General features: G+C 46.4%; 2 non-coding genes across 2 annotated transcripts; both read left to right on the plus strand.

The window, feature by feature from the left end:
- Positions 1–2041: 2041 nt before the first annotated feature.
- LOC149168446 (5.8S ribosomal RNA) lies at positions 2042–2195 on the plus strand. Its single transcript, XR_016260030.1, has one exon. It is a non-coding gene; the product is annotated as a 5.8S ribosomal RNA (ribosomal RNA).
- A 247-nt stretch (positions 2196–2442) lies between these two features.
- Positions 2443–5835, plus strand: LOC149168447 (25S ribosomal RNA). The gene has a single exon (XR_016259990.1). It is a non-coding gene; the product is annotated as a 25S ribosomal RNA (ribosomal RNA).
- Positions 5836–8397: the final 2562 nt, after the last annotated feature.

Consider the following 8397-nt stretch of genomic DNA (forward strand, 5'->3'; position numbering starts at 1 on the left):
AAGCTCAATCAACTGTGAACAGCAAACAAACTCACTCCTAAGATCAAAACGACACTTACGACGGGTCTAGATCTAAGGGCGACAGTATGACCAGTTTACTTTTGTAATGGGAAACTGCAAATGATGTAACAAATACACAAAGAACAAATACAGTTTCTTTATACAACTGAGGTGGAATTGAGGCAAAGAAAAGGGGTTTCAAATAGGTACACTGACTGATAACAGGCTGCAAAAACAGAGATAAAACTGAGCAAAAGGAAGCAGGGAACCACAGCTGCACAAGGCAAGGGCTGATCAGCGCACCCTCAGCACAGAGAAACTGAACTTCAGTGCAAGTATCCTTCACGGGACCTGCGTTGAAATGCAGAACCTCTTCACAGAGTCTGCGCTGAAGCAGAAACGAGAATTGTTTCTGGGTTCTGGGTCACGGTTTGCATTTAAATCTACAGTTTTTGGCTGGATCAAAGCTATTAATTAGGTACAATTAGGAGGATGATTTAAAGGAGGACTAAGATCTATCACAAAGGGCTATTAGAGCACTTGTGGATCAGTTTGTTCAAATCATAAAAACAGGCCCAGTGAGTGGACTAGAGTGGCAGATCTCTACTTTGCATTTGAAAATGGCAAATGCATTTCGATTCGGCACTCCTGAGTTTATGAGAAGAACAACAATAGAAACACAAATAAACTAACAAGATACTCTCCCCAGTGGAGTCGCCAATTTGTTGTTGGGAAAAGTATCCAATTCAGAATGCCCTTTAGCAACAAACGAAGTAAACTAATTGAGTATTCTTCTTTATGAAATGTAAATGAGGAAGAAGGATCTAACTAACCTGTGTCTTCCGCTAGTTTGTCGATCCAAATCACTCCTCTCTTCAGTAGCTCCCAGCTTCCTGCTCCTTCACTGGCCCAGCTTCACGGAATTCCTGCAAGATCACAAGAGAGAAACTACACGAAGATACAGATATACATTCATAAAAAGCTCAAGATCAGATTAAGCTAAACATGTAAGCATAACAAAACATCATTGGTACACAGCATGTAGGAGAAACTCAAATAGTTTATTGATATGATAATAAAGTCCAAGAGGAGATACAACCAAGTGAGTTCCGATCCAGCATCTACCTCCCAGCAAAGGAATCCCTTCCTCTCCTCCAACAAAGCATAAATCACCTAATGTACTAATCTCAATCTCAAACCAATAGCAATTCTCTGCAAAGTACAAAATTCCCTCCTCCTGAACCTCTGGGTGAGAGATCCATATATAGATGTAAGCAGAGAGGATGAGTCAGCTTATGTTTTGACTTTTGGCTTCTCTCTGTCAGTTCTTGCTTCCACTTGGAGGTTGAGAACCTCTTACTCATCACTAGTCGAATTCATTGAGGCAAGTGTCATTGGAGAAGATTCTGGAAGCTTCCAGGGTCTTTCCACCTCGTTGAATGAGCTTGCCATTTGTCATTTCCCACTCAGCGCACCCTAGTAGTGCTTCCACCTGCGTTGCAGTGCACCTAGCTAGTGTAGTCTTTGCATTTCAACGCAGTCAGCTAGTGGAGCCTCTGAATTGATCCTGAATTGACTGTTTCTGAGTGGTTTTTGGTGGAGAACTTCTTGGAGAAGCTGTCATTGGTTGACCTTGTTCCTTTAGGAGCTGTAACAACATCTTTAGGGACTTTGGATCCCTTGAATTATGGAAATTTCATGCTTATAGCTGTAAGGCACAAAAATGTCTATAACACTTAGGTTTACGAAGAAAAGGGGGAATTGTTGTGGACTGGTGTTCAAGAAGGATTAAAATTAGTGTGGCCACCCTAGTCCTTCTCGATTGTTGTTCCATGCATTTCCCCCCTTTTTTGCGAGGGTGTGGGGCTCGGGGAGATTGTTCTCTGTTTGAGCCTCTTCCTATGAGGGGGATAGACACCTTTTTTTCTCTTTCTTTCATGATTTTTTCTTCCTTTCCTCCTTTTGGCCCTTAGCCTTACATTTGTTGCGGGGGGTACCCCTATTCAGGGTTGTGGCGGATTTTTCAGTAATACATGGAAATGACTCTCGGAAATGGATATCTTGGCTCTTGTTATGATGAAGAACATAGTGAAATGAAATACTTAGTGTGAATTGTAGAATCCTGTGAATCATCGAGTTTTTGAATGCAATTTGTGCTCGAGGCCTCAGTTGAGGGCATGCCTGTCTGGTCATTGCATCCCATTCAAACGCACTCCCTGCAATATGTTAGGGAGAAGCAGAGTTGGTCGTCCATGCCCAATGCAGTGTGATTGGCTGAAATACCTCAAGTGATGTTTTGTGGCATGCGTCAGTGAACAGTGATCTTGTCCCCTTGGATGGGCAGTCAACATTAGTTGATGCGGGCTTTGTGTAGCATCACTCAAACTTGATTTGCTCTCTCTTGTCCTCTCATCAGGTAGGGTGGATTTAGCTCCAACTTTGTGACCTTAGCTTAGGCAAGAACACCCACTAAGTTTAAGCATATAATTAAGCGGAGGAAAAGAAATTTACAAGGATTCCCCTAGTAGTAGCTAGTGAACCAGGAAGAGCCCATCATGAAAATTGGGCAGCAGCGTTGCCTGAGTTATAGTCTGTAGAAGCGTGCTCAGCGAAAAACCTAGGCCAAGTCCCTTGGAAGGCAGCGCCTAAGAGGGTGATAGCCTCGTCGAGCCGGGACCCTGCCACATCACGAGGCATTGTCGGCGAGTCGGGTTATTTGGGAATGCAACCCTAATTGGGTGGTAAATTCCGTCCAAGGCTAAATATGGACAAGATACGGATAACAAACAAGTATCATGAGGGAAAGATGAAAATGGCTTTTAAAAGAGAGTTAAAGAGTGCTTGAAATTGCCGGGAGAGAAGCAGATGGAGATTGTCGATGCGTCTCGGTTGGAGGTGGAATGGCTCTGGCTGGTCTACCACTCGACTTGAGGTACAAACCAACACAGGTTGTTGCATCATCACAAGTGCGGGTGGATTATTTCCTATTGGTTTTTCCTCACAGTGGTTGAGGAATGAAGCATGTGCCCTTGTGTCAGGCTGTGTGCACCTACACACTCGTGGTGTTGGTTGGCAGCCTTTCCATTCGACCTATCTTGAAACAAAAACCAAGGAGTCTAACATGTGTGCGAGTCGACGGGTTTGAAAACCTTTGAGGTGCAAGGAAGTTGATGGGTGAGATCCCCTCTCTGGGGGGGTGCATCATCGACCGACCTTGAGCTTATGCGAAGGGCTCAAGTGCAAGCACACCTATTGGGACCTGAAAGATGGTGAACTATGCTTGAGTAGGGCGAAGCCAGAGGAAACTCTGGTGGAGGCTCGTAGAGATACTGACATGCAAATTGTTCATCTGACTTGGGTATAGGGATGAAAGACTAATCGAACCATCTAGTAGCTAGTTTCCTCTGAAGTTTCCCTCAGGATAGCTGGAGCTCACGCACAAGTTTTATCGGGTAAAGTAAATGATTAGAGGCATCAGGGGCGTAACACCCTTGACCTATTCTCAAAATTTAAATAGGTAAGAGGGTGTGGCTGCTCCATTGAGCCGTGCCATGGAATCTAGAGCTCCAAGTGGGCCATTTTTGGTAAGCAGAATTGGCGATACGGGATGAACCGAAAGTCGTGTTATGGTGCTAAATTGTGTGCTAACCTAGATCCCACAAAGGGTGTTGGTTGATTAAGACAGTAGGACGCTGGTCATGGAAGTTGAAATTCGCTAAGGAGTGTGTAACAACTCACTTTCCAAATCAACAAGCCCCAAAAATGGATGGCGCTGAAGCGTGCAACCTATACTCGACCATCATAGAAATTTCTTGGCTCCGATGAGTAGGAGGACGTAGGGGTCATTGAGAAACCTTGGGCATGAGCTTGGGTGGATCAGCCACCAGTGCAGATCTTGGTGGTAGTAGCAAATATTCAAATGAGAACTTTGAAGACTGAAGTGGGGAAAGGTTCCATGTGAAAAACACTTGGACATGGGTTAGAATCCTAAGAGATGGGGAAGCCGTATATCAAGGTTGCACTCTACATGAGCATTGAAAGGGAATCAAGTTAATATTCCTGAACTGGGACATGGTGATGTGTGACAACGTTAGGAAATCCAGAGACGTCATCTGGGGCCTTGAGAAGAGTTATCTTTTTTTTAACAACTTTCCCACCCTGGAATCAGTTCACTTGGAGATAGGGTCTAGCATCTCGAAGAGCACCACACGCCTTACAGTGTCACCCTTGGTGGCCCTTGAAAATCTAGAGGATCGAGTACTATTCATGCCAGGTCGTACTCATAAATGCATCAGGTCTTCAAGGTGAACACCTCTGGTCAATAGAACAATGTAGATAAGGGAAGTTGGCAAAAAGAATCTATAACTTCGGGAAAAGGATTGGCTCTGAGGGCTAGGCCTAGGGGTCTGTGCCCTCAACTCATGGGCTGTCGATAGTCTGCCCGAGCTGGTCTCATGGCGAGGGCGGGTAGTTGCATGCTGATTGGGCTACAGGTGTAGAATGCCCTCTACTAGGGGATTTTCCCTAGGCATCGAACAGTCGACTCATAACTTGTACGGATAGGGGGAATCTAACTATTTAATTAAAAAAGCATTGCGATGGTCCCTACAGATGTTGACACAATGTGATTTCTACCCAGTGATTTGAATGTCAAAGTGAATAAATTCAACCAAGCGTGAGTAAACGGAAGGAGTAACTATGACTCTCTTGAGGTAGCCATATGCCTCGTCATCTAATTAGTGATGCGCATGAATGAACTAACGAGACTCCCACTGTCACTATCTACTATCTAATGAAACCACAACCAATGGGGCTTGGCAGAATCAGCAGGGAAAGAAGACCCTGTTGTGCTTGACTCTAGTCCGCCTTTGTGAAATGACTTAAGAGGTGTAGAATAAGTGGGGGCCATTTTTAGTGCAAGTGAAATACCACTACTTTTAACGTTATTTTACTTATTCCGTGGGGTGGATATGGGGCACTACCCCTGTTTTTAGCCTTAAGGCATGTTTCGGCGGGTCAATTCAGGCGGAAGACATTGTCAAGTGGGGATTTTTGCTGGGCTGGCACATCTGTTAAAAGATAACGCAGGTGTCCTAAGATGAGCTCAACGAGAACAAAAATCTTGTGTGGAACAAAAGGGTAAAAGCTCATTTGATTTTGATTTTTAGTACAAATACAAACCGTGAAAGCATGGCCTATCGATCCTTTAGATTTTCAGAATTTGAAGTTAGAGGTGTCACAAAAGTTACCACAAGGATAACTGGCTTGTGGCAGCCAAGCATTCACAACGACGTTGCTTTTTGATCCTTCGATGTCAGCTCTTCCTATCATTGTGAAGCAGAATTCACCAAGTGTTGGATTGTTCACCCACCAATAGGGAATGTGTGCTGGGTTTAGACTATCGTGAAACAGGTTAGTTTTACCCTACCGATGAACTACACCGCAATAGTAATTCAACTTAGTATGAGAGGAACTGTTTATTCACACAATTGGTCATCGCGCTTGGTTGAAAATCTAGTGCGTGAAGCTACCATGTGTCAGATTATGACTGAATGCCTCTAGGTCAGAATCCACGATAGAAGTGGTGCACGTCACTCTTCGACTGTATCTCAACCCGCACTATGGGCGTTGCTTTGTCACCCCCAGGGGCCCGTGTCATTTACAAACTACGACCGTGAAGTATCTCGGTTGGGGCAGCTTTAAAGTTCAATTCCAAATGGTCATTGAGAAGAATCCTTTGTAGATGACTTAAATACGTGACAGGGTATTGTAAGTGGCAGAGTGGCCTTGCTGCCACTATCCATTAAGATTCAACCCTCGGTCGCCTCAATTCAAAGCTTTGCTCCTATCACAAACAAATCTGGACAACCCTCCTGCTCTCGTGACTTTGCCTCTTCCTCCAGATGACAATTTTTTATTGCTTAGGGGTGGGAAATTTATGGTTCCCACACCGTGACGAAAAAGGCGTTGAAGCCAGAGAAAATTGGGGTTTCCATGTCGCACTCCGGTGCCCAAAATTTTGGGGTTTCCATGTTGCACCCCGGTGCCCAAAATTTGGGGTTTCCATGTTGCGCCCTAGTGCCCAATCATGGGAAAAATTGGGGTTTCCATGCCATGCCCCAATGCCCAAGCATGGGAAAAATTGGGGTTTCCATGTTGCCCCCCAGCACCCAAAATTTGGGGTTTGCACCTGGTGCCTAAAATTTGGGGCTTTCGCCAGGCACAAAAAAAATTGGGGTTTCCATGGCGCACCCAAAATTTTGGGTTTCCATCCGGTGCCTAAAATTTTGGGCTTTCGCCAGGTGCAAAAAAATTTGGGGTTTCCATGTTGCGCCCAAAATTTTGGGTTTCCACCTGGTGCCTAAAATTTGGGGCTTCCGCCTGGCGCAAAAAAATTTGGGTTTCCATGTCACACCAAAAATTTGGGGTTTCCAGGTCGCGCCTTGGCACCCAAACCTAGGGAAACTTGGGGTTTCCATGTCGTACCATGACCAAAATCAATGGCACCTAAGGCTGCAGAAACTTGGGGTTTCGATGTTGTGCCCTGGCACCCAAGCCTAGGAAACTTGTTGTTTCCATGTCGTGCCACAACTGAAATTGGCGGCGCCAAAGCCCGGGGAAACTTGGGGTTTTTATGTCGCACCTTGGCGCCCGAGCCTGGGAAACCTGGGGTTTCCATGTCATGCCATAGCCAAAAACAGTGGTGCCCAAGTCTGGGGAAACTTGTGGTTTCCATGTCCCACCCTTGATGGAACTGCGGGTTTCCACATTTTACGGCACAATGGAAACATGAGGTTTTCAATAATGCCCCAACAAAGGGAACTTGGGGTTTCCATGATGATGCAATCCAGCTCGCAAGTCTGGGGAACTTGGGGTGTTTCGAAACCACTACCCAAGTCTGGGGAACTCGTAGTTTCCATGTCACGGCGTGGCCAGAACCACCGATGGAAACCACCCAAGTCTAGGAATCCTGGGGTTTCCATGTCACAGCACACCCTGAATCACTCGAGAGTCTGTGGAACATCGGATTTCCATGTTGTGGGGCGATGAAAATCCACCAAAGTCTGGGGAACTCGAGGTGTCCATTTCACGACGTGATGGAAACTGCTACCCAAGTCAGTGGGCACACAAGGTTTCCATTTCGTGTCATGACAAAAATTGCTACTCAAGTCTCAGAAACACGGGGTTCCCATGTCGCTCGCGTCGCGGCTAAAACTGTCACCCAAGTCTGGTTAGCTTCAGGTTTCCATGTTATCGCGCGATAGGGAATGGCCACCCAAGTTTGTGGAGCTTCAGGTTTCCATGTCATCGCGTGACAGGGAATGACCGCCCAAGTCTACTGAACATTGGGCTTTCCATTCTGTGGCATGATGTAAACTGCCCAATTATGGGAAAATCAGGGTCTTCCATGTCCTGCCATGATAGAAACCATGACCTCGGTGCAGGGAACTCAGGTTTCCATGCCACGAAATCACAGAGAACCACTCAAGCCCACGGAGCCTGGGGGCTTCTATTTCACGGCATCAGGGAAACCACCTAATTTGGGGAACCTCTGGGGTCTCCATCTCTCGCCCGGGCAAAAATCACGGTGCCAGGGCAGGGAAGTTGGTTTTCCATGTCAGAACATGACCTAAATTGCCCAAGTTTATGGAACTCATGGTTTCCATGTTGTGGAACGATGAAAAACCGCCCACATCTTGCGAACTCGAGGTTTCCATTTTGCAGCGGGGTGGAAACTTCTTGTCTGGTCTGTCTTTGGAACTTGGGGTTTCTATGACTCATTGCGCTGGGAGCCATCCAAGTGCGGGGAAAGTAGGGTTTCCCTACCATGTTGTGACGACAGCTGCCCAAGTTTGTGAAATCTATGGTTTCCATGTCCCATCGTGTCGGAAACCTCTACCATGTATGGGGGGGCTGGGGTGTTAGGTATTCGAGTCATGAGCGCCTGAGATAGTCGAAAGACTTAACCCATAGTATGGGTGCCCGCGTTCAATTATATGTGACTTAGGTGAGCATTCGGTTATATGTGAAGACTTGGCATGGCATTCTCTTATGCTTGACGGTGATGGGCGCACTCATAGTAGGTGCACCATGTTGGGCAGGGCAAACGCCCCTTGATACATGCACGATGGGCGAGTCACTGGTGGAAGGCGCACAGGTGACCCTTGTTGGGTGCCCGGATGAAAGAGGTGACCATGTGCGGACGAGTTAGGACGTGGGTAAGTGTGCAACGTGCAGTGAAGGGTGTAATCGGCTAAGTGGTGGAACCAACCCATGGGTGCGACAATGCACACGAAGGGACGTAGCGGTTCATTGGAATGGGGTGTGTCGAGGTTATGTGGTAGGTCAGCCAGGCAGGCATGTTGATGGAGCCAACCCTTGTTATCCCAAAGAGAC

The sequence above is a fragment of the Pinus tabuliformis genome, chromosome 4_2 (genome assembly GCF_031772625.1).
Source record: "Pinus tabuliformis cultivar Carrire ecotype Pingquan chromosome 4_2, CPIR1, whole genome shotgun sequence".
Lineage (NCBI taxonomy): Eukaryota > Viridiplantae > Streptophyta > Pinopsida > Pinales > Pinaceae > Pinus > Pinus tabuliformis.